Source organism: Oxyura jamaicensis, chromosome 13, assembly GCF_011077185.1.
Source record: "Oxyura jamaicensis isolate SHBP4307 breed ruddy duck chromosome 13, BPBGC_Ojam_1.0, whole genome shotgun sequence".
Taxonomy (NCBI): domain Eukaryota; kingdom Metazoa; phylum Chordata; class Aves; order Anseriformes; family Anatidae; genus Oxyura; species Oxyura jamaicensis.
In genome coordinates, this window is record NC_048905.1 from 16,864,771 (window position 1) to 16,888,877 (window position 24,107).

The 24,107-nt window shown below is 42.8% G+C and overlaps 1 long non-coding RNA gene across 1 annotated transcript in view; it reads left to right on the forward strand.

Annotated features, from left to right (window-relative positions):
* The window catches only part of LOC118173945, a 38,997-nt gene that overhangs the window by 8,939 nt on the left and 5,951 nt on the right, over positions 1–24,107 (forward strand). Inside the window, exon 3 of the long non-coding RNA XR_004754462.1 lies at positions 20,072–20,208. This is a non-coding gene — a long non-coding RNA (uncharacterized LOC118173945). The remainder of the gene's footprint in view (positions 1–20,071; positions 20,209–24,107) is intronic.

Consider the following 24,107-nt stretch of genomic DNA (forward strand, 5'->3'; position numbering starts at 1 on the left):
CGCACCGCTGTGGAGCTACGGGGCGCGCGGTGCTTAAAAGGATTTATCTCCCCTTCCCAGGATCCTGCCTACCCTGGCAGAAAAACATTCCCGCTGAAATGATCTAAATGAAATGGGAAGGGAAGGGAAAGCTTTATGCGCTGTGTGCTGCTCCTCAGAGGCAGGCACTGCTATTTTTCTGGGTGAAAGTGAGCCTTGCTGGTCTGAACATCAGAAGCTCGGGTGGCAGCTCTGCATTAAAATGGTTTCATAAAGCAACCTGAATTAGGGGCCGGATCCAGCCTTTTCATCGTGCAGGACACTCTGTTTTTTCCTCTCTCTGCATGCATGCGTGCCCTTGTATTTTTCTTGTAATTGTTGGGACAGGCTTTCTCTCGTACTATTTTCCCCCAGCTCGTAGGTATCTTGTAATCTATCTCAGCCCACATAAAGGCCCTCTTTCATGCTTGCTGTCCCCATAATGATGCCTTCTGTTATGCAGGAGCTACTTTCTATCTGCTGTTGTATTCTACCCTTTGTGGCAGAATTGATATTGTTCATTTGGCTGTCGCATGCCGCTATTAGGGAATGTGAAGGAAGGGCTTCCTTTTTGAGACACGGCTCCTGCTTTCTGAATAACTGAGCAATAGATGCGAGATCTTCCCTGCAGCAAGAGAAAAGGAGGAGAGCACAGCATCCTTTTCCTCCATGCCCTGTGTGTTAGTGTTTGTACCAGTCCTGAGTTCCCTTCGCCTACGTGAATGCAAAGGGCTGACCGCAAAGGGCTGACCTGTGCCTTTGTGTGCACAAACAATGCAGATATTTCTGGCAACAGGAGCTTTTTAATATTATTAATTTATTTATTTTTTAACCATTTGGCACATTCTTCCTCTGTTTGAAATCTTAGTTAAACCTCCGTTCTTGATTATTCCACTGTGATTTTGTATAGCCAGAAAGAAAAGAAACAGTTTATAGGATAGCTGGAACTGCAGAGCTGAGAGAGAACAATCCTGGAGTGGCTGCTGTGCGGTGGAGAAGGTTGCTAGACAGGGCTGTAAATTATGTCATGTGTGCTTCATCAATTATATAGATAAAACTGTGAAGGAGAGTGGTTTGTCAGAAAAGATAAGAAAAGAGACTGAACCTAGATATATGTCCTGTGCTGATGATCTGGTCGTTTTTAGAAGTGAGAGGAGTCACTTGTAGAAGCCACTTAATAAATTTAATGACTATTGGAAGGGACAGGATAAAAAAGGGCTAAGATAAAATGTTAAGTGTGCTTGCAACTGCAAAATCACTGCCACTTTGCTAAGTTTGCTAATGACTGTAGGTGTGGCCTGGACACAAAGAAAAGGTCGGGGTTACCTTCTGCTGTGTGAAAGGGGAAGGGGCCCCGTTTTGGGACCAGGCTCTGGTGAGGGCTGGGACATCACCTGGAATCTCTCGTGCTCATCCCAGTCTGGTTTCTCAGGTAACTGGGATGCGGATGTGGCAAGGTCGAGCACGGCCCTGGGGTTATAGGTGCTTCCAGACGTGAACAGGCACAAGAAAAATGCTTCACTGAGCATTTTTAATATTTCCTCTCTGCTCCACATGGAAGGAGAAAGGAATAGGGGAAGAACAATTTGAGCATCCAAGAAAATAGACATAAACCTGCTTGGGTATTGAAATAAGCGTGAGCTGGAGCTAGTGGCATTTGTTCTATTTCCTTACCCAGGTGTTCACTTCACTCTTTCTGCTTTGCAGTGGGGGGATGGCAAAGCCCCTCTTCCTCAAAGGCAGCTGCACAGAAAGTGGCAAACAAATCCTGCTCTGGCTGTGGCCCTGCTAGCATTTTTCTAGAGCAGAGAATGAAATGAATTCCTATATGTCAATGACAGAAAGTCCTCTGAGCTGTATTAAAGACACACCATGGGCAGGTGACAATGACAAGGACAGTTTTTCTTCACTGTGTTGCTGTACGGCTTTGAGTAAAGGAAAGGTCCTTTGGGAAGACGATAAAGGAAAGCTAGCCTAAAAAATAAAATGGGGACTGGGAGGTGAAGAAGGGGAAGAGTGAAAAGTACAATAGTCTTTTTTTTTGTTTTAATAGGTTGTCCGTCAGGTCATCTAATAGTCTTATTTCTGTGTGCAATAAGTTGTAAAACTCAAAACCCATGGATGGGATGGACGGGTCGTTTCACCAAGGCCCTACATAGGTCCTTAGCACTAAAATAACCCCCCCCCCTTCAAAACCAGCCCTAATAACAGGTGATAGCAGCTCACACCAGTTTGTGGTTTTAGCTGCCAAAAGATGGCAATATCCTAATATAAAATAGGCTGGAAAGTTGGAGTTTGCCAACATACTGCTACCATGAACCTCCCCTCTGCACTGGCTGGAGAATGCCACCATCACCCAGGGCTGAATTAATTACATCCCCATCATCTCTTGACGACTGATGACTCTTAGAGCTCATGATGCTGAAAGCTGAACTCCTCCTGGTGGGCCACTGCATTTAGGAGTGCTCTCGCCAGCTCCTGGGAGGGTTCAAAGGGTGGGCTTTCATTAACAGAAAATATGTCTGACAAAATTCACCTCTGCTATACATCATCGTGACTGCTGAAATTATATCAGGTTACATCCTCAGTCAATTTCGTCCATTATTTGATTTTATAATTTGTATCAAGATGGTATTTTTTTTAAATTAAACCATTTCCGTTGTCCGTACCTATTTCTGGCAGGAGGCTCTCACACAACAAAGTTTACCTTTCATTTGTTCCCGTGTAATAACCCATTAGGATTGCTGAGAAATACCATGTTTTTTATGCAGTGTCAACACCTACTTCCATTTACTCTTTCTCTTCAGAAAACTCAGCGTGAATCCCAGATGCTGCAGTGTGCCGGTGTCCTTGACCCAGTGGAGTGCTATGAGAAAGTAATTAAAGGAAACAAATTGATGAGGATTTAGGGCTGGAAAAAAAGCACAGCTTTTTTCTTTTCTTTTTCCTCATTGCAGTGGTGAGACTCAGTAGGCAAAGTGAGGTTGAAAGGTTTCCAGCTGGGTCGCAGGTTCTGCGTTGGTACTTCGAAAGCCAGAGGTCTGAATAATTTCAGGAATGCTTAGTTTTAATTTTCAAATCTACTTTTTATAGTTTACATCATGTATTGATGTCCAATTACAAAAAACAGACAGCAAAACAGACCTCAGAGATTTCCTCTGTTACTGAATAATTTTCTCTCCTGGGGAGGAGATGGCAAGGTTAAACAGGAGAATCTCATCCAACATTATTATCTAGGATCTTTACTGACAGAATCTACCAGCAAGTTGTTTCCATCTCTAAATCTTATCTTCAGATAAAAATCAACGGTATTTTGTGTGGAATATATCAAATTCAGGAGATGCATTTCAGATACTTGAATAATTCACGTACTGATTTTCACTAGAGCTCATATTTCCCTGATACAGTAACACAGATGTTGTGCTGTTAGCTTTAAATGATTTATTTCCACATGTTAATAAAACAATCATTCTGAAAGACTCTTCCAGTCTCTCTTAGTTAAATCTAGGGAACGCTAACAAGCTTCCACAGTACCAGCTACAAATAAATCCAACGCAAGACAGGCTTTTGCTGTTCCTTTGGAAAATGCTCTTGCTGAAGGGTTTCTTAGCCAGTAAGATGATTGGTGCAGATGATTCCAAAAGCTGCAAAGCTCATAGTTTCTGCTAGAAGTACTCTTTTATATATATATATTCCTTTATTTTATTTTAGGTTAAATACAGTAATAGAGCAGAGGCTCAGCATCAACCAGTCCTGAACTTTGAAACTGCTGCATGTGCATTTACTTGGTGAGATCTGGAGGTCTTATAGAACCCAGCTCCCCTTACAAAGTTTACTCAAACGAGCTAGAAAAGTTCTAACAAGTTTCCCCTTTTTTATGTGCCTAATTGGAGCCATGTTTTTCAGATTCTTTTCTTACAGCTGGGTCCCTCCGATTGCTCCTGCTCTGGCTTGGTGGACCTGGAGCTGCAGCTGCGCTGAAGGCCGCCAGGTGCTGTGGGGTGGAATGGGTGAGGCTGCTCATCCTCCTTCATAAAGGGGGGATGGCAAATAGGGGCCTCTTGCTGGAACTGAAATCCACTGCAGAATTTGCAGTCTATGAAGGTTGGGCGTGATTTTGTCCCAGGCCAGAGAGCTGTGGTGAGCCGTGCTGGGATGTTGGAGACACAGAGCCAGGGAGGGATTTCTGGTGGCAGAAGAGTTCAGGTGAGTCCTGGGGTTTTCTATATAGTGAGCAGCTGTGCTAATCCAGTGAATCCTGAGAAGTGATGTTTGTGCACCTTACTTTGAGGTGTGTCAGGCTGACTTTTGCTGTTTTAAGGAAGAGGCCTGTGCAGCCTGCTCCAAAGGCACTCCGTCAGTCGGAGGCAATTCAGAGCAGGCCCCGGGAGTCTGCTCTGCTCGGCCTCTGCAATGTCATCCCCACCCCGTTTGGGACTTGTTCTAAATTGTCAGAAATACTATATTTATAATGTATAATTTATGTTTCTAATATGATTTAAAAGCTGAAATATTACTTCTACTGAAGTCTGGGGTTGAAAAGTCCCTTGGGCACTTTAAGCAGTTAACATTGAACAAAATGTGCGTAGTGAAGAGGTACCAAATGCGTCAGCTCAATTCCCTGGTCACTGGATTTCTCCTGGTTCAACCGAAGTAGCACAGATTATGTTTCTTAGAATTTTCTCCAGTTCATTTTTTCATTAGTTTGTTTTGGATTTGAGCCCATAAAAGTCCCCACAGAATGTAAAGTTGGATCTCACAGCTCTTTATATTGGATTTCTGTTCCTGTTTTAGGGCAGGTAAAAGGGAGTTGTTAATGACACACCTTAAGACACATCAGTAAATGCAAAATGTAATACACACATATTTCTATGCAATTGTATTGAATATCGTGTGTGCTTACAGACCCTCATAAAATTGGTGGAGGGAGGAGTTGTCTGATGTCACTGGGATGTATCAAGGCAAAACCGCTTTGAAGTGAAACCCCAGCCTGACCACAGACGTAGCACAACACACTTACTTCACTGGAAGACCAGCGGCCGTTATCCTGAACTGCAGACTTTGTTCCACGTTCCCCAGACCCCTATATAAGTGGGTGAGTGGTTGTCTTTCATTTCAGAGGGATCAGCTATTTTCCACCACCTGTGGCCAGGAGCAGGGGTCTGGCTGAGGGGGCTCTGCTGCCAGAGGACACAGCTTCTGGGTCCCTCCTATGCACACATGTTGTTGGCTGGGAGGAGCAGGACTTGTCCTTCAGGACTTTTAAAGACAAGTACAGCTTGTCTAAAGCCCTATCACACAGTTACTTATCTCCATCTGGCTCTATATTTTGAAGTCCTCATCCGAATGGTCCAGGGTAGTGAAGGATGTCTGTTTTAGAGGGAAGTATGAATGGACATTTGAAAGCTAGCTGGGATTTTCACTGCCTCTAATTCTCTTACTTTCCTACCTAAATCTCTAACAGTGAAATAGGAAGGAAGGAATAGCTGGATCTCCACAGTGGGCCCCCGTGTATGAGTTTTGTGGCCTTTAGGCAGTAGCTCAGTGTGCTGGCCTAGAGGGCACAGGTACTGCCTGATGGGCCTGTCACAGCATCTGACAGTCAGGTCGTCGGGAATTTTATGGGATGTTCCTGTGGCCAGGAACAGACCTGATAAAAATAGGAAGAACAGTTGTAATCAAGCTCTCAAGGATGAGCAGATAACCGCAGCTCTAGGTATTAAAATTCATTCTCTTATGGTCTCCTATGCAGGGTTTAGGATGTGTCCTAAGGTTAAAGACTTCTGCATTTGAATCTCAAAATAGGCTAAACTGACTTTTTTTTATACACACTTCAAAGATACTTGGGAATACCCAGGGAAGACTGAAGTCCATGTGGTGGCTGCAGTGTACATAGAGTCCTACAAAACAAATGTAGTGACTGGAGCCTATGAAAGGATGATTTAATAGAAAAGGCCTTGCATTAGGATTTGTAGATTAAATCTTTACCTCATTCCAGTCAGTCTGTTCCCTATTTGCTAAAATAGGATGGATGTTTCCATTTGTCAGGGGTGGTATTAAGAGAACAAAATCCAATAACAGTGAGTGTCTCAGGTGCTGGTGATACAAACTGTTCAGCTATTTGTGCAGGGGACTGCAGTTTTGTTGACTTTCTAGAGCCAGTAAAATGGAAAAGTTGTCACATCTTGTTTGTTTTCCTTTCCTTTAAATTCATCATATGCAAAGAAGAAGAATATTAGAATGACACCCTGGACAGGAAAATAATGATATTGCTTGTTCTCCTCTCTCTGCTTTATTTTTTTTCACTTTCCTTTTGCTGGTGGTTTACTTTGTGTGCACATCCAAATTTTAGTAAGCATTTGTGCAAGACAATCAATAATGTGACAGGAAGGAGAAAAGTAGAAATTCTTAAAAGCTTCAGCATTCAATAATTGTATTGACTTAGGAGGGCTCTCAGCTGCTATCATGGTTATCATCACCTCTGTTAGGAGTGTTTCACAGATGCATCCAGGCTGATATTGAGTGACTATCTCAAGTCTTATACATTTGCATAAATCCAAGTTGTTAAATTTTTAGAAAATTAAGAGACACACACCCATTCTTCAGATTATTTTTTCAACCCTCGTGTTGGGAACAGCTCCAAAACAAGTAAATATTTACTGATGTCTCTGAATCAAAAAGACAAATAACCCAGAACTGAATATCTTAAGTCAGACTCACAATTTTTGATCCATACCTATGATTTAGGAACGAGCTAGGGAGAGCTGATGCTGAATATTTTCACTTCTGATATTGTCAATATTGGCAGACAAAGACAGTATTTTTCTCCTGGGCAGTAACGCTTGTCATCGGTGGGAGTTCAGATCCATCCTCTCTGCCTCTGCTAGGCTTAGTTGTTTAAAATGTTCTTTAACGCTGAGACAAGCTTTGCTCCCTGTGGACTTTGGTGCGACCATGAGTTAGAAGCTAGAAATATTAAATCCTTAATTTAATACCCTAAAAGCTGCCAGCATACTGGGCACTCTCTGAGGTCAGGACAACCACAGCCCTGTGAATGTCCATAGTGCAGGAAGAACAGAGTAACTGCACTTCGTGATAACAGCATCTCTTCTGCAAAAAGTCCATCCCGTCTATCAGGTGTGTGATACCAGTGGGTGGCCCCGCTGCAGGAGCAGGTCGGTGGTTCCCCACCTCCTTCCCTAGGCACCACTGAACCACTTCGAATGGTTCAGCTCCAGAAAACAGGCAAAACAAGAGTCATCTACTCAGACTAATGAAACCTCAGTGCTCCTGATAACATTTTAGAATAGTTTAGTTGTCTCTTGTATCTAGAACACACTGCTGCATTGTTTAATATTTGTATTTTTTTCCTCCAAGAGGCTCTCATTTTGTTTTTCAGAGATTCTCCTAGTCCTTAAGTAACTCTTCTTGTACGTTCAACTTTGCTACCTTATTTTCCATATGCTTCTGAAATTTGCGCTGTTTGTTACGGTTCCCTAATCAAACTTTAAAGCATCTGTGTATTTAATGAGTAACACTGGCAGTCTTAACTATTCAGTACGGCTAGATGATGAAAACATTTAATTTTCTCGGTGAGAGATATACAAGTCAAAGCTTCGCTTAAGAGTGGTGCAATTAAATTCAAGTGGTCTATAGTTTTCCCAGACAACAAGAAATCGTTTTTAGTTTTTGAATGTACATCTTCAGTGGTGAAAGTTGAGGCAACCAAGAACTAATCACAGCCTAGGAAATAGCTTTAAAATTCATGATCAGCCTTGTATACAAAGCTTCTTGCTATAGCAGATAATTCAGGCTTTTCTGTTTGTCCTTTATTTCTTGGCAATTTGCAATGATTTACAACATGATCACTTAGGAGAGCATGCCCAGTTTGTTCCCAGATGCCTACGGCCTGGGCTTGGTCATGAACAGGACTTCTGTATGGAGCCTCAACAGCCTGGTTTTAATGCTTTGATGTCTTTTTAAATTGTGATCAGAAGAAGAAAAAGATGGAGGTGGCACTCTCTGAAGGTTCAACCTAATTTGGAAGCAGGAATAATAGCAACTTGAATGCAGGGGCCCACTGGTGCTTGCTTGCAATCGCAAGGCAGATATCGGAGCAGGTTTTTGCAGCCTGCTGGCCCAGGGCTTTGCAGTCCATTAAATCTGCCTCAGAGCAGCACAGACCTGCTCAGGCTTTCCAAGGAGGATTTTGTTGTTGTTTGAGGGGCTGAGTAAATCAGTCGAATACCTCTGTGGTGAGAAGAGACTGACCTAAGGGAAAAAAAAGTCTGTTAGAGACTTCTGGATTCGGCCTCCACTGGATTGATCTTGGAGAAAAATTAGGGGCCTTGTACAAAAGCCTTAGTCTGATCAGTCACTGTCTTGTCCCTCTGGATGCAGAGGTTTCCCATTTACAGTCATGGCTTTGCAGTGTGAAAACCCCCCAGAATAAAGATGAAACTCTTGATCTCATGCAGCGTGACCAGCAGAGTAATCTAACAGTTATTACTACTTTAGGTCACAGAGCAATAAAAACCCCACTTATTAGCTAATGAGGGAAGCCTCCTTACTTGTTGCATTACAACTACTCAGACAAAATTAATAGTGTTTTATTAAAAAGTTGGAACCTTCTGTATTGAAGAATAAGCTGTTGTGGTGTCTGAATCCACCCCTCCATTGTGCTCCTCAAACATCTAAGCGTTAAGATTGATGCCATCACTGAAAGTCAAGCCTTTGCCTCTGAGTTCTCGCTAGCAGCATGTTTTGGGGCTTTGATTTGTTTTGGGGCTTTGATTTGTTTTGGGGCTGTGCTACACTGGCACTGAGAGAAGAGTAATTAGCAAGTGTTGTTGGTAAAGAAGCGGTCTGGACTGACAGAGGAGATGTGGCCAGCACAGCCCTGAACCCCACTCGTTATCAAGAGTGATGGCACTGCTCCTTCCACAACTGCTGTGGCTCCGCACTGCTGCCAACATGACTCAGTTCCAGATTCGAAGGACTGTCCTAGCTGTAGAAGATGGAAGATTGCTGCAAAATGTCAATGGGTTTTAAATCAAGGAAGTTGCATTTGCAAGGAGATCTGTTTTAAAGACTAGCATCCGGCAACATATGGTCATGGATTTGTCAATGCGAAGCGTGTGAGTTCCTGTGGGGAATATTCAGAGAAGCTACTAATTGTTGATGAGAAGTGGTAGGACTTTTGATTAAAGTGATTAAAGTAATCTTCTGATGGAGTAATTGTCCCTTTGACAGGAGTCCTTCGGACTCTGTCCCACTGCTCCCATTACAGTAAGCACAACTGTGTGCTGTGCTGATGGGGCTGATGCTTTGTGGATCACAGTGCTTGAACTGAGACCTGTACTGTAGCGAAGCTGTAGTCACGGGTTGACAGTGGATTTTGCTCCCATTTTTTTTGTCTATTTTTTTCTCCCGCTTGTCTTGAAATGTCTTGTTTTTATTATAATGCCAATTAGAAAAACTATTCTGAGACCTTGAAATAAGTTTATGAAGTGATTTTTTGTTTTCTGGCCAGCCTTAATCAAAACCCTAAATAAAGTTGTGCATCTGCTGTTTTCTTTGGGGCTGATTCTTGTCTCTAAGGCAACTTTCTGCCATTGAAGAGTCCTTGAAGTGCTGGGAGTTTCAGATGTTCTTCACACTTCCAGGAATACCAGATCATTTGAAAGGCTTTAGCAGTTTTATTATGTTGTCCTGCCGTTGAATTATTTGCCCTTGCATTTACAAGCATTTACTGCAGAGCCTCAGAAAAACATGAAATGTTCAGATTTCCTTTGGAGACTTTGCTTGCTAGGAATACTGGAAGTTTCGTGCTCCAGGATAGCTCTGGATTTGCTCTAAGTGCACTCCTCACCTGCAGTTATTCAAATGTGTCAGCTACTTACAGCTGATCTTCTCAGGCTTACAAAGAGAGAGGGCAGCTCTGGTTCCCTCTTGCAGATGGAAGTGGTGGGCCTGCAATTAGGCACAGCTGAAACTGGAAGATATGTCTAAGAAGCTTCTTGTCAGGAAGCTCAGCTCCCTTCCAGCGGTGGAGTGACAACTTCAAGAGTGAACTTAATCCGTGTTTAATCCTATCTTCCCAAGCTAAGTATTTCTTTTGATGTTTAAAGAGGAAAATATGTCATTTTGCCTAGTACTTTTCATCAGGGGAATATATCATCTGGAGATGAAGCCTGTTCTGTGTCAGAAGGTCTCTGTCACCTAGTATTGCAGCATTTCACATCTTTTTCTGTGGCCACCTTCTTGCTCTTTTCCTCGTGTCAGTGCCAAACTGCCTGCAGTACCACTTCTTGTGGTGAAACTGGCGCTTGTAAAACTCTGAATAATTATATTTCCAAAATATTGATGTTTGCTTAAGGAAACAAAGAAATTAACAGTTTGCAATGTCATGAGTGCCAGTTGTATTTCTCTGCCAAAAGAAGGAAACTCACCTCCTGAAAATCATTTCTATTTCCATTAAGCTTTTAGGGAATTAGGATGTGGGCGCTATCTGTAGCCACAAACGACGAAACATACGTAGAGTTGACAATATTCACATTTTCTTCTTGAAAAGACAATCCAACTGCCTTTTTTTACTCTTTCCATTGTGTATTTTCTGTTGTTGTCTTTTCTTTCAAGCCTCTCTCCATAGTACTTTGGTATAGTATAGAAAAAGTATAGCATGGAAACGGTGATAGGGAACACACCACCAAACTGGTTTGCCATAGGTTATGTTCTGCGTGGGCCAACAGCTGTGGGCTATTCGTGGTGCTCCTAGGCAAGCCACAAAATGGTCCTATGGAAACCATGTTAAGGTTGTTCGCCGTTAGCTTGTTCTTCTGACAGATTTGTATTATTTTTCCTTCCCTTTGCTGCTGCGGTTGTGCAAATTATACTGAGAGAGGAGTAATGTTGCTCTCAGGTCATGGGAGGTTCGGTTTTCTCCTAAAAGCTGAAGGAAAAAACTCCCGAGCAGTAAGTAGTTTTATTATAGGTCTAGAATTAAAAGGAAACAAACCAGGATAATGTGCTCTTTTACTTACAGCCCAGGCTCTTTGTTTCTTAAAAAACAAAACACTGTAATATGATGTTTAGGAATTTGGGTGGACTTCGGGTGGATGCAAAATCTGCTCTCCACCCGTAAGTAGCCCACATTCGTATTGAACTCTTTCTCCTACAATTCCACAAGTGAATATGAACCCCATATCCACCACAATTAGCTGAACCATTTGTGTGTTCGTGGCATTAATATGCTTTGACCTTAACCTGCAGCCTGGGTTTTGTTATTTAGAGGCATGTCAGTACAGTGACATTTAGATTTGACTTGCTTTGGTCGCTTTTTGCTCTTTATTGATCAAACTCACTGTATGGTGGACAGGTTAGTCTCCTAAGCTGTGTATTGTATTATTACCAGTGATGAGAGCATCCATTGGGGCTGCTACTGATATATATATCTGTAGCCCATTAAAATGCAAATTTTAAGGTGTGCAGCAGATAGAAATCTCTGCACCTTAAAGCACTGAAAAGCTGGCTAATTAGGACTCCAACTATTTTTCAGATAAGTGAACAGTAAGTCATTATAAAATTCGTAATGTGAATCCTTTTATTCCTCTTGTCCCATGACTATTGGGCTGCACATAATCTCACGAGTGTGTTTCGTGTTTCCAGAGTTAGTGCCCAAGAGTTTATTCATTAATTTAAATGTGAAAGCAAACAAAGCTGAGAAAACCAGCTCATAGTGCCTATTTCTCATCTCAAGCTACGTGAATATGTGCAGCCAAATGATGTATAGCTTACATCAGCAAGACCAAAGCTCAAGACTCTTCTTCTCGTGTTGCCATCAGATGCCTCTTTTGTTTCCAATTCTTGGGTAGTCCCATTTCTGGCATCCTCGCTCTCAAGGATCAGCAAGATCCTCAAGACTTAGGCCATTAAATATGACTCCAGAACAGACCGGGGTTCTTTTCCAGCAGAGAGCTGCCCCCTGAGGATGGACCCTGTTGGATGCTCCTGTGATCTCTCCATACACCAGCACCCCATGCTTTCCCATGCTGCAAAACTCCTCTACAGATTCCTGCCCCAAGCATTTAACTGGGCTGAGCCATCATGTTGGTGTCTGTGAATTTACCAGCCAAAGAATGTTTTGTAGTAGAATTCAGTCACAAACTGCAAGGATCAGTTGGGCAGTGTCATTTACGTATGGCTGAGTCTGAAAGTCACTTTCTGTACATGTGAATGCTCAGTGGGCAAAGCATGCTGTAGGTTTTGTTCTGTCTGAATTTAATTCTCTACTGAAGTGTCTCTCGATCTGGTTGGTCTGGTATTGTTATAGTCATTCCTTTCCAAATGTGGATGGCCCCCTCGTATTGCAGTCTACAGCATGAATGCAGTTACTGTGATTAAATAAAGACAGAAAACAATCCAATCTTCTACCTTGTAACTTACGATCTTCTCACTTAATATGACACATATTTTCTCTTCCCAGGATTCAGTTTTTTGGCCAAGAAATTAACTATGTATGTGTTAAGCCCTAGGTGGTATGGCAGAGTCGCTTTGTAATAAAGCAGGTCTCAATATTTGTTCCAAACTGAAGCAGAAACTTGTCTTTGAGTTAAAGTTTAGCTAACTTTCCCCATGACAATTTTTCCTTTGCCTCTCTTTGAAGAGTCCGCCCCCAACTGGCTTTTGAGACAAAACCAAGATCTTTGAAAGACAGGCAGCCACATTAAAGGAAGAACAGAAACTCGTTCCCCTACAGGAAGTTAAATGGGAAAGTCTAGGTCAGGGGCTTTAATTGCAAAACTGACACTGTGGTTGCCCAGGTGTACCTGGGGTACTTGAGTGCAGAGCCAGAGCCTGGGAAGAGCTACAGAAAGGCTCACCAGATAACCTCTGAAAAGGGTGCAAGCAAGGAGAGATTTCTAAGTGAAAATTACTTCTTGTACCAGCTTCCACTGCATATGTGATGCAGAAGGAAGTGGTCCCGAACCCCTCTTTCCATGGGGGACTGGCTGCCATCTGTCAGCAGCAGGGGTTTGGGATCCTCTGCCCCCAGATCCTCTCTGGCAGGAGGATTTGGTGGGAGATGGAAGGCAGCAGATGACTGCTCCTCCGCCACAGAATGTTTGCATTCATCTCATAAAAATAAATTCAGTTCCATGAACCAGTTTGTGCAGGGTCTCCAGCACCAGCAGAGCCGCTGGCTCCCTGGCAGGGCTGCCCACCCCAGTGCCTTGGTTAACATAGGAAATATTTTTAAATTCTCTATCAGACAATGGAAAAGAAGTCTAGGTGGCAAGGGGAAATAAATGCTTTTTTTGAGGTCTCTCCCTCAGCCAGTTCTGGGAGCTGAGGCTCCAGCTCAGCCCCACCAGCACGGCAGCGTTTGATGTTCACGTTGGAAGCACCAGCCTCGAATCTTCCTTTCTGCAGCAAGCCTTTGGCAGGGATTCGTTCCGGTGTGTGTGGCATTTCTCTTTGTGTTAAGCTATAGTGGAAGAGAGACAGGATAATGCAGCCAAAATTGGCTTTTTCTGCCCCTGGCCACTTCAGATCAATGAGAAGATCTATGGAAACCCTTAGCCTGGAGAAAATAAAGAAAAACAAAGGGAAAAAAGAAAACTCTTCTCCTGAGTGATTGCTTAAACCTCTCTGACAGCCCTGGAAATGGAATTTCACTTTCTCCTCCACGATTCCAGCACAGATTGTTTACTTTTATCTGTGGGCTTGTCTTCACTGTTTCTTCACCTTGAGTTAATTGACTGATTGCCACAAGGCAGCTAGTTAACATGACTGCAAACCGGGCTGGGCACTCCCCAAATGTTGATTGCAGCGCTGTTACCCTGAGACAATTCCCGAATTAACACCAGGGACATATCTGAATAGAAAAACCTGTAGCATCTCTCGTACCTGTTGGTCTGAGTCAGCATAATGGATCCAGAAATGATTTTAGATACTGCCAACGTGAAGGCTAAATTCATGGCAGGGGAAATGAAGGTGACCTTTCCTGATAGATAAGGCCTTTGTGATTTTAGTGGCTCAGGTGAATCCTAGCAGGATGCAAATAACCTGTTAAAATACTGATCCCTACAGTGGGGATTGCTTGAAAGGATACACCAACTGCGTATAGCACCAGCAAGAGACTGCAGAGGAGCATCTTTAAATTGAAATAGTAAGTTTAACTACGTCTTAGCAAAAAGCAATTACCCAGGCTGAAATTTGACCCAGCCATCAGAATTAATACACCATCGTTCTTGGAGAAAATGCCTTTGGATATTTAGATTTCATAAGCAGATAGAGGTCTGGTTTTATATCTCAACAAAAGGAGACAAATAGTAAACAGCGGTAGCTCTAGCAGTTGGCTTATTACAGAAAACTATTAAAATGTCATTCTTTGTATGGCTAGTGCCATGATTCCCATCACTTCTCCAGCAGTTTCGAGCTGGATTGCAGATGTGGCTAACACCTTTGCCTGTACAGCTATGGTGTTTGCATGCATAATATAAAACATCTTGCCTGTAGACCATTTTTTTCACGTGCGTAATTTGTTGTGGCTGCATAATACTATATATTTTTATTCAATCTTTTACATATAAATGAGTTTTATTGAATAAATGTTGCCATTGTCCATTCCCCACACCATATTTTAGCTCTGTAACTATAGTGAGTTTATGATTCCTCTTCGATTCTATTGCAGTAACAGGTTTGTTTATTGCTTTTTAAATCTCCTGCGCTGACACTGTGTAAAATTAAGGACGTGGTTAAATTCTTTATTGTTTTAGACTGTTTCTAAAATTTAGCATTTCTATAACCTTGAACGTTTGTCATCACAAATCAAACCTGAGGTGTCGTGGCTAGTTAGTTGGCTTTAAGGTCATGGCAAGTTGCTGCAGTCTGCTGGCAGAGCCACTGCAGAGCTTTTAAGGTTCCCCATGCAAAGGTAATGCAGTGATCAGCTTTAATGAGTAGGACTGAAATACTGTATAAGCATTTTCATCTATTTTTATTGTTTCTCCTTTTGTTTTATAAGTCTGCATAAATCCTAGCTGGGAATCAGTGGAGGTGTGTGGCTGGCTATATTTGAAGATTGCCTGAGTAAGCCAACTTTTTTTTTTTCCTGCTTGGGTGACAATGTTTTGTGTTTGTGTATATATGAAATATTAAGACCAATGCAGTGTGGATTTGAATGTGTTCGTCAGCAACTATTAATGACAGAAACTAATTACACAGCCAGTCTCAGTGCTAATGCATGTACAAATAATGTGCCTATGGCGAGAGACCTCTGCAAACATTCAAAATAAAATAAAAAACCACACGTCCTAATCCTCCTCTCCCTTGAGTCAACAGGAGTTTTGCCTTTCAGTGCAGTAGATCGTGCCTGCTATTGCCGTTTGCTCTAACCCAGTGTCATCTCTGAAAGCCGTGAGCAGGGCATGGGCAAAACAGAAGTGACAGGGGTTACTCTGTTATCTGTCCGGTGGGACTAAGGTTGGTGCTGGTATAAACTGGTGCAAACTGGGGCTGGGCAGAGTCCTCGTGTGCTCTGGAGGGTCAATCCCGCATTGTGCTGTGGCAAGGTCAGTAGTCTTTTGGAGAAGATAAGCATTGCACAGGTTTCTGATGTCCCATGTTGGAGGCTGACAGACTTCATAAACCACTTCCAGAATCTTTGCATGATCGAGTTTTAATATAAAGTTAATTAAAATGTGATTTGTGCATTAGAAAATCTGCAATAAGTGTTTAAAAATAGAGTCATCTAGGTTGGAAGAGACCTCCAAGATCACAGAGTCCAACCTCTAACCTAACAGTAACAAGTCCTCCACTAGTGACTAAAATTGTACTTGTGTGTGTGCACATGTGTTTAAAGCCTGGGCTGCACACAGAATTCCACGTGGAAGCTTTTAATAACTGAAATGTTACCTGATAAAGCAAAAGCATTTGGCTAAATCTTGGGAAGAACGTCAGTCTTTAATAATGTGACTGACACCATTTTCCTTTCCATGTTTAAACTGGTAATTGGGAAAGTTTCAATCCTTTTGCCCCCTCCATGTGAAAGCAGGGCTACTTTTTGGCCTTCGAGATGGTCTCTGGCTATTTAGCTCTAGTTCATCTGTGCCCACTTCTCTTCCAAGTGTGGGAGTGCTCTTCCCTGTCAAAGGCAGTTACTGAACTCCCCTAGGACAGCGTAGCCTTTGCTACAAAGCATTGCCGTACAGGGTCAAGAGAGGACATCAGATAAAAAAACGAATCACAGCCCCTACATTCCCAGCTAATTCATTGTATTAAGGAAATAGAGGAATTTCTGTGGGAGCGAACAGCAACTAAATACCTGTTGAAACTAATGGCAGGGCTCCCACGGTCTCAGGTGGTGTGACAGGCTGCCCATAATTCAGCTGCAGCTATTTCACCACTGCTGGCTCAGAGAAGGTTACTGTGAGGTTAGTTTATTACAAGCACAGTAATGTGGAGGATCTGGGGGAAAGAAGATAAGCTTCAGGGAGAGACAAAACAGCAGAATGAGTTGGTCCCTCCCTCAGGTGGAGAGCAGACTCGGACCCAGTTCCCGACCACTACGATCCAGAGAAGGGAAAACCAACTGCTTCCAGCATCTCTGCTTTGGTATGAACACTCATTTTACCAAAGCAATCTGAAGGTGTTTGAATGCTAAACTTGGCTGTGAGGTGTGTGTGTGTGTTTTTTTTTTTTTTTTTAAATGTGTTTGTGACAAACAATGGTTTTAGCTTCAAAAGTGATGGTACTACATTATATAGTTATAGGTTGGATTTAGGTCTTAAAAATAAAACAAACTGCTTCAAAAGCTTTAACTGGAAAATACTGATGCTAGTCCGCTCTTCTATATCACTTTACTTGCTGTATTATCTACATTCCTCCCAGCAGTGCTTTAAGTGTCATGCCTAACATCTGACATGTGTTTCATTCTTGCTGTAATTCAGTATTAAAAAAAAAAAAACCACCACCACCAACAGAAAAGCACAGTAAATTATTTGCATAATGTATGGGATGCTTTCTTTGGAGTAAAATTGCACTATGCTTCAGGGAGCAGCCTCTGCCTGCTGCTCAGTGATACTGTCCTGTTCACAAACCAGATCTGTCGCCCCCTGATGAAGTGTTTCATGTCTAAATTTAGTGATGGTTTATGTGGTCCACACTCAGCCTATGATCTTGACTGTTCCACTGCTGCTGCTTTTGGTGTCTTTCCTAGAGATAAAGGTGCGACTGAAGCCCATGCAGATGGATCCAAGCTAGCTGTAATATGTCCGGGAGTGAGCACAGGGAGCTCAGCACAGACTGGGAAAGCTTCCCTAGAAAGTCTGCTGGGAATATGATTAGGTGGCTCGTCCAGAGTGAGCTGCATGCAGTGGCTTTCAGCCTCATTTAACTAATTAGTTTATCTTAAGTGAGTGTAAGCACAGCTTTGGCCCTGACGTAGGTAGAGGTGCAAGCAGGGGGCAGGCAGGGAGCTGCAGGCAGGGACCTGGAGCTGCAGGAGGATCCCAGTCTACACTGGCTGTATTATAAGAGAACAACATTGAAATTAGTCAAATACAGAGACTACAGCTGCTGGGAGGATAGTTATTTGCACTGTGGATGTAACCATATTTTGGAGCTGGCAAATGATGTTAAGTCAAATACTCCAGGGGTTGGGCCTAATTAAGATGTTGGTATTGGATTCTGAACCGATTATGTGGGAAAAGTGAGCCCTGCATCATTATTTGCAAGTGGCTGTGAGCAGGATAAAGCACACTGATTCGTGCAGGGGAAGGAGCCATGGCACACACCGTGAGCGTTGTGTGAAGTCGGATGAACACCGCCTGGTCTGAATGGAGCGGCGAGGAGCAGAGGGGCTGAGGCAGAGTTGTGAAAGCTAATTGAATAATGACTTATTTTGGATGAAATGGTGGTCTGCTGGAAGGTATTCTGCAGGCCAAGAATGAGGCCGAATTTGTCAAGTGCCTTATTCGTTGTAAATAATTCACTCTGATCCAGATGTGCTGTGCAGGCACTCTGCAGCAGCCTCAGAGCAAGGCCGGGCTCTGCCTCGCTCCGGTGCCGGTTCCAGAGCTGAAAACCCAGCAGAGCACTGAAATGCTTTGAAAGGTGCCCCAGCTAGCAACCGGACTCCAGAAGTTACTTATGTTCTGGTAATGCTGCTTTTGTTGTAAAAACATACAAAATATCCTGTGCTGAGACACAGCGGGAACGTTCTGGAAAGCAGCATCTTAGTCTTCAAAACAAGGTTAGACGAGGATCCGGGCCCACAGCCCAGTGACAGCCTGGCAGCCCTGCTGCTGCAGCTCCTCCTGCTCTCTGCCTTTACCTGTCCTCCCCTTCAGAGCCACATGGCCTTAACTAAATTCCTCCTAGGTCACCCTCATACATAAATAACAATGATTTGCAAGCATTTTTGTATGGGCCTTGCTCTCAGGTTGAGAAGCAGAATGATTAATTCTGCAAAAGCCGTTTTACACAGGATTTTTCAAATCTTAATGACATTTCATTTCAACCAAATAATTTCTCCTCAAATTTTGGAGCTACTGAATAACTTATTTGAACCCTCTGTGCTTCAGAGCTTCCTGGTAGAGAAGACAGCTGTGTACAAGTGGAGAGCAGGACACTGTGTCCTGGTTTCACAGAGGCAGCCCATGTCACTTAGTGCGCTGTCCCTGTTGGTTTTCATCAGGGCATTCAAACGACCCAGTTTTCTCCTGCTTTGCTGTTGTCCTCCTTCCAGCTTATTGGTATTGGTGATGTTTAAAGTCGTCCTTCTTTAGGAATTGTCAGCTGCTAAGGTGACAGGACAGGTAGTGGAAATTGCTAATAGAGAAAAGCATGCAAAAAAGGCTTCTGAAGAGGCAAATGCTGCAGGGAGGTGGCAGCTGAAAGAAAGATGTGAGTAACAGCAGTGGTTGTCATCATCCCACCTTCAGACCTTATCCAAGACAGGAAAAAACCCTGATACTAGTACTGCCTAATAAACACAATCAGAACCTATTATAGTCTACTTCTGCTTGAAATTCAAGTGGTTTGGACTGGGGTTCATTTTATATCTGCCTCTAAAGAAAGTTAATGTGTTCCCTACTTCCCCTTCCCCCTTAGTCTATACTGTATCTTAATGAATAACAGGCTTAATCACTCTGGTATCAAGATAGCCTTTTTACAACTATGCAAATGTTCTTTGGTATATAATTTGTACATGCTTCACTCATCTATTAGCATTGTTCTTTCTAAATGAGAAAATGCAAACGTTACACCAAGGGCCCCATCTTCATAGCTTACTGAATATAATTCCTGACAGCAACATGAAGCTGTTTAGCATAATTTTCCTGTTAATAAACTGCCAATTACAGTAATTTAGTTCCTAGCTTCCAAAGACCAAAAGGTATACGGTGATTTCCAGCCCCCTCCCAATTAATGTTTCAGTTTATTATTTTGGTATGTCTGAGAAAACAGAAAAATGGAGCGGCCTCAGATGTTTAATACAAATGCAACTTCCTTTCACTAATTCAAAAGCTTTTCTCTTCTGAGAAGCAAAATGCAGTACTGAGGTTCCACACTCCCCCTGACACATGCGCGTTTGTATGTGTACACCACTAAGAACAGCATCAGAGATATCTGTATTACACACAAATGTGAGTCAGCTTGGAAAACCACCAAATTAAACTCTCTAAAAGCTGCGTAGAAACACCTGCCAGCAATGAACAGCTTTTTCTTTTTCTTTTTTTTTTTTTTTTTTTTTCCTCCCAGTGACTTCTGTTTGTTGTGCAAATGCTTCCCAAACTCAGATGGTTACACAGCGCTTTATTAAAGTCAGTGGAAATACTGTGAAAGAAGGGGGGGATGTTTAAGGAAATGTTTATAGTTGCTAGAAGAGACTCAGAAGTATTATATCTAGAAGCAGTTATGTTTTGAGCAGCTCTTCATGCACAGTAGTTTCTGTTCAGACCTCTTCTCCACCTTTCTTATTAAAGGGAATTTGCATGCAAAACAATCTTCGTTTCTTAAGAGTTTATCTGATCTTCCTGCTTATTTCCAGCTCCCTGCTCCATCTGCTCCTGAAATGATCATTCCATGTGATACAACAGAACAACTTCTGAAGCAAATTGGACTGACTTGAGGGGAGGAATAAGCAAGAGAGGATCTCAGGAATGAAAGGCCCTACTTTCAATGTGAGTATTGCCAGTGGGTGAATGTGGGGAACGGGCTTTTGATGTAGGGAGATACTGAGAAAAATAACCTAGCTAGATGGAGCCTTTCAGGTGGTTTGTTTGGGATACTGGCTTCTTCCCCTTCTATTTGCAGGTAGCTCAAGCACTCATCCTGTGTTTTGTAATCTATTATTTGTTTCAAGAATATGCCCACAGATGCCATGAACAAATTTTGTCTCATGTAATTATATCTCAAAAAAAAAAAGTGAGAGTTATTGCATCCTTCCCACAATCACCTGCCTTTATCAGCCTCCACTGAGCCTCCCATAGCCTGCAGGAGGACAGAGGCAGGCTGCAGTGATTAGACCCTGACTGTAATATTTATTAGACTTTCAGGAGTCAGGTTTGGCAGAAGAATTTTAATTGGTTGTGTAAATACTCACTTTAAAGCCTGCTCTGGCTTCTCTAAACACCTGGACTGGGCTATTTCAAAGGACTCAGCATTGGTGCCACTGGTCTAGGTAATGAAAATAAATAGACTCCTGAGGAAGTACAGTTAGGTCAATGTTAAGCAGTTATTTAAATTCCATCTTCCTGCAAGCTATGTTTAGAAATCAAGCACGAAAGCACACTTGGTGCTGTCACCAAGTCTTATTTGCTTGGGCACCTCCTGGTGCTTGGCCATGTCTCAGATGAGACGTCCAGCACCTGAACCCAAATGGCAGAAATTTAGCAGGCCCTGCCTGCTTGCTTTTGGTAGCCACCAGAGCAGCTGGCTTGCCCAACTGGCACCCCCTGGCTTGGTGCCTTGCTGGTGTAGACAATGGCTTCATTTTGCTCGGGGTCTGCGGCTGGATCTAGGGTCCTGCAACAGTACCCACACGAGAGCCGTGCCCGTCTCTGGAGGATGTTCAGTATGAGCCAGTTGCTATAGTGAGGCATGGTCTTTGCTGAGAAATTGCATCTGCTTTGTGAAACAAATCCAAGTTTGAGGACCTTATGGGAGCAGGGAGCGTCCTGTTCAGCTGTTTGTGTGTTTTGTTGTTGATGGCATTCACCTCCTTGGCCAACTCCTCCCCGGTGCGATGCCTCAGGCAAGGGCTCAAACCAGAAAGGCTCCTCCGATGCTTTGAAAGCTAAATTGAAACAACATTATTGAAGTTATTAAACTTTAAGAAGGTGCAAGTGTAAGTGCCAGCTAGTTACTTTTTGATAAGTATATGCTATTAATAGCACTTTTAAAAACTCAACTCAAGATCTGCAGTATAGGTATTCTTCTAGACGCTCTTGACTATTATGAGATTAATGGATAGGGGACAGTTTGGAGCTGAAACATTAATTTTAATCACATAGCTCGGTTTGTATTAATGAGAGAGAAGTGGGCGAATCCTATAGAAAGGCATGAGAACATGTACCTAAAAGGCATATGCGGTGATTATGCACTTTGTTGGAAAATTATTGCCAACTCTGAAAATAACTGACAACCGAATTTATCAGGTGGACACTCTGAGAACACCGGGCAGTGCAGCAGTACGTACAAAGGGATGGCCATGCCACTTGTCTATTAGGTTAAGCAAAGTCTGAAATAAATCTGGGAAGCGAAATAATTGTATTTCTTTCCCCCGGAGAGCATTATATATTCGCACTGGGAGTCTGCAAGGGTATATTTGCCCACGCTTGTACAGTCTATGAGGGCTTACGACCATGTTATGTTTTTTTATACACTTGAGTGTTCAGTTGGAGCTGAATGACTGCAATTAATCACATCACTTTTCAGTACCTGTGGTACCAGGTTTTTTGTTTATAGTTCAGACACCTAGGGCTCTGTGGTATTTCCTTGTGGGCCTCGAAGCTAGCGTGTGCTCTCCCTTTGCAGCCTGACCTCTCTCCCCTGCTCCTCTCGCTGTGAGCTCATCGCTGTAGCCTGGGGCTGGAAGAGCCTAACAAGGGGCTGCCCTGGCTCCAGCGTCAGGTTATTAAATGAAGCGAGGAAAGAGCTCTATCTGGGGGTGACACACCCCGGGGGCGCTGCCTCTTCACCTATAAGCATTACATCTATCGGGTACCAGCCTGGGGAGCAGGAGCCCTGCGCACACTGCTAACATCGCTTCACTTGTCAGACAGCCCAGAGGTGATTTAACATGATGGGGTGGGATGAGCTTTCATCAATAGCAAGCCTACAAATGTTGGTAGTTATAATTAGGAGATGTGCTAACCCTCCTATTAACCTGATTGATGGGAAGGCTTGATTAAGCAGAAAACTGATTTTTCCCCAACTGGCTGTAACAGAAGATCAGTTTGGTTTGAAACGGGAATTATAAGGAGTGTGTGTTTCTGGTTATCCCTTTACCCGATGAGCAACTGGTTAGGTGCATCTTCAAATGTTTATAGTGAGGAAAGAAACCCCAAAATGAAGATGTGTTCTAGGCGGGCAACAATTTTTAGTCCTACAGCCAGGGCTACAATGCGGAGCAGGGATGGACAGGCCCTCTGCATCTGTCCCAGCGTCGAGCAAAGCTTACTGATACTGCGCCATTCTCACCGGCTATCAAATTTAGGGCATGTCTGTCCTTCCAAAAGGACAAGGTCATTTTAAAACTGGGAGCAGGAGAACCACATAAAAAGCTGATTATACCAGTGAACCAATACAGGCATGTAATTTGGGACCCATGCTGGTATTTGCACAGTCCCGAGCTCTCTGTACCACCTTGGGTCAATGCTATTTCCAACGTCTCTGTAGTGTCCTCCATGGTGCTGCGAAGATGTGCCCTCGCTGACCTAATGGAGCGATAAAGAAATCTACTCTGTTTAATGCAATTCTGGGGGAAAATGGCCACTTTTCAAAAATAAAATGGTTTCTGCTAAAGGTTTACCGCCGTACAAATGCAGTGGTGATGCAGCTGTAGTGAGGCTGAATGGCTCTTCACAATGCAAAGTTTCTGAGCTAAAGAAGAGCTCGTGTGCCTGAAAGCTTTTTGTTCTTCAACTACATTCACCGGGTTAATAAAAGATTGCAGCTCTCCATGCAAACCTCACTGCCTGTGCCATGAATTGAACTCCTGTGTCCAAAAGGACTTGATGTTGACCTTAAAAAACTTGAAATCCGGTTAATATTAGGCACCCTGGAATGATAGAGCTGAGGTGGATCATGTTGTACTTATACACAGGCAAACAAAGCTCTGTAACATAATCAAAGGGCAGAAATTAGCTCTAAGTAGATGCAGCAGAGCCCACAATGATCGTTATTGGATGGCACTTTGTCTCATTGTTATTTATGTATTATTTGAAGCCACGATAATATTCAAGTCACCCTCACTAAACATACAGCACTGTATTTTGACAGCAATTCACGAACATTTATGAATTAAGCTGAACGTTTCTCTAATACCAACCTTTCCTGAACCGACCTGCAAATGGAGATTCAAGGCAGTGAGAAGCACGTTGCAGTTCAAGCATATAAAAGCCTCACTGCTAGTCCAGGACTTGGGGAAAAAAATAAATAAATTTGGACCTTTTGTTTGTTGCAGACCCATTAATGAATTAGCGCAAGTGACTTTTGTGGCCTGTGCCCTATCATTTGGACATTATCCTAATAGGGGTAAAAGAGAAGGATCAAGAGGAAAATGTCCAAAAGGACCTTGCAAAGCTCTCTGGAGTGTTGGAGAAATAAATGTGCTGGAGAAATAAATAAATAACTAAATTGTACCCTGAGGTAATCTTATATCTCACCAGTTAGCTGTCTAAATTCATGTGATGCAACTTCCAGGGATTATATTTGTGTAAAAATAAGTGCAAGGTGGGAACCAACACACAACAAAATAAGCAGCAGTGCAATGTGGTGGCGGTCAGCAAATAGCCCGTGTTGAAATGTGTTGGTTTTTATATACAAAAGTAGATATAAATATATATATTTGCAAGGAAACT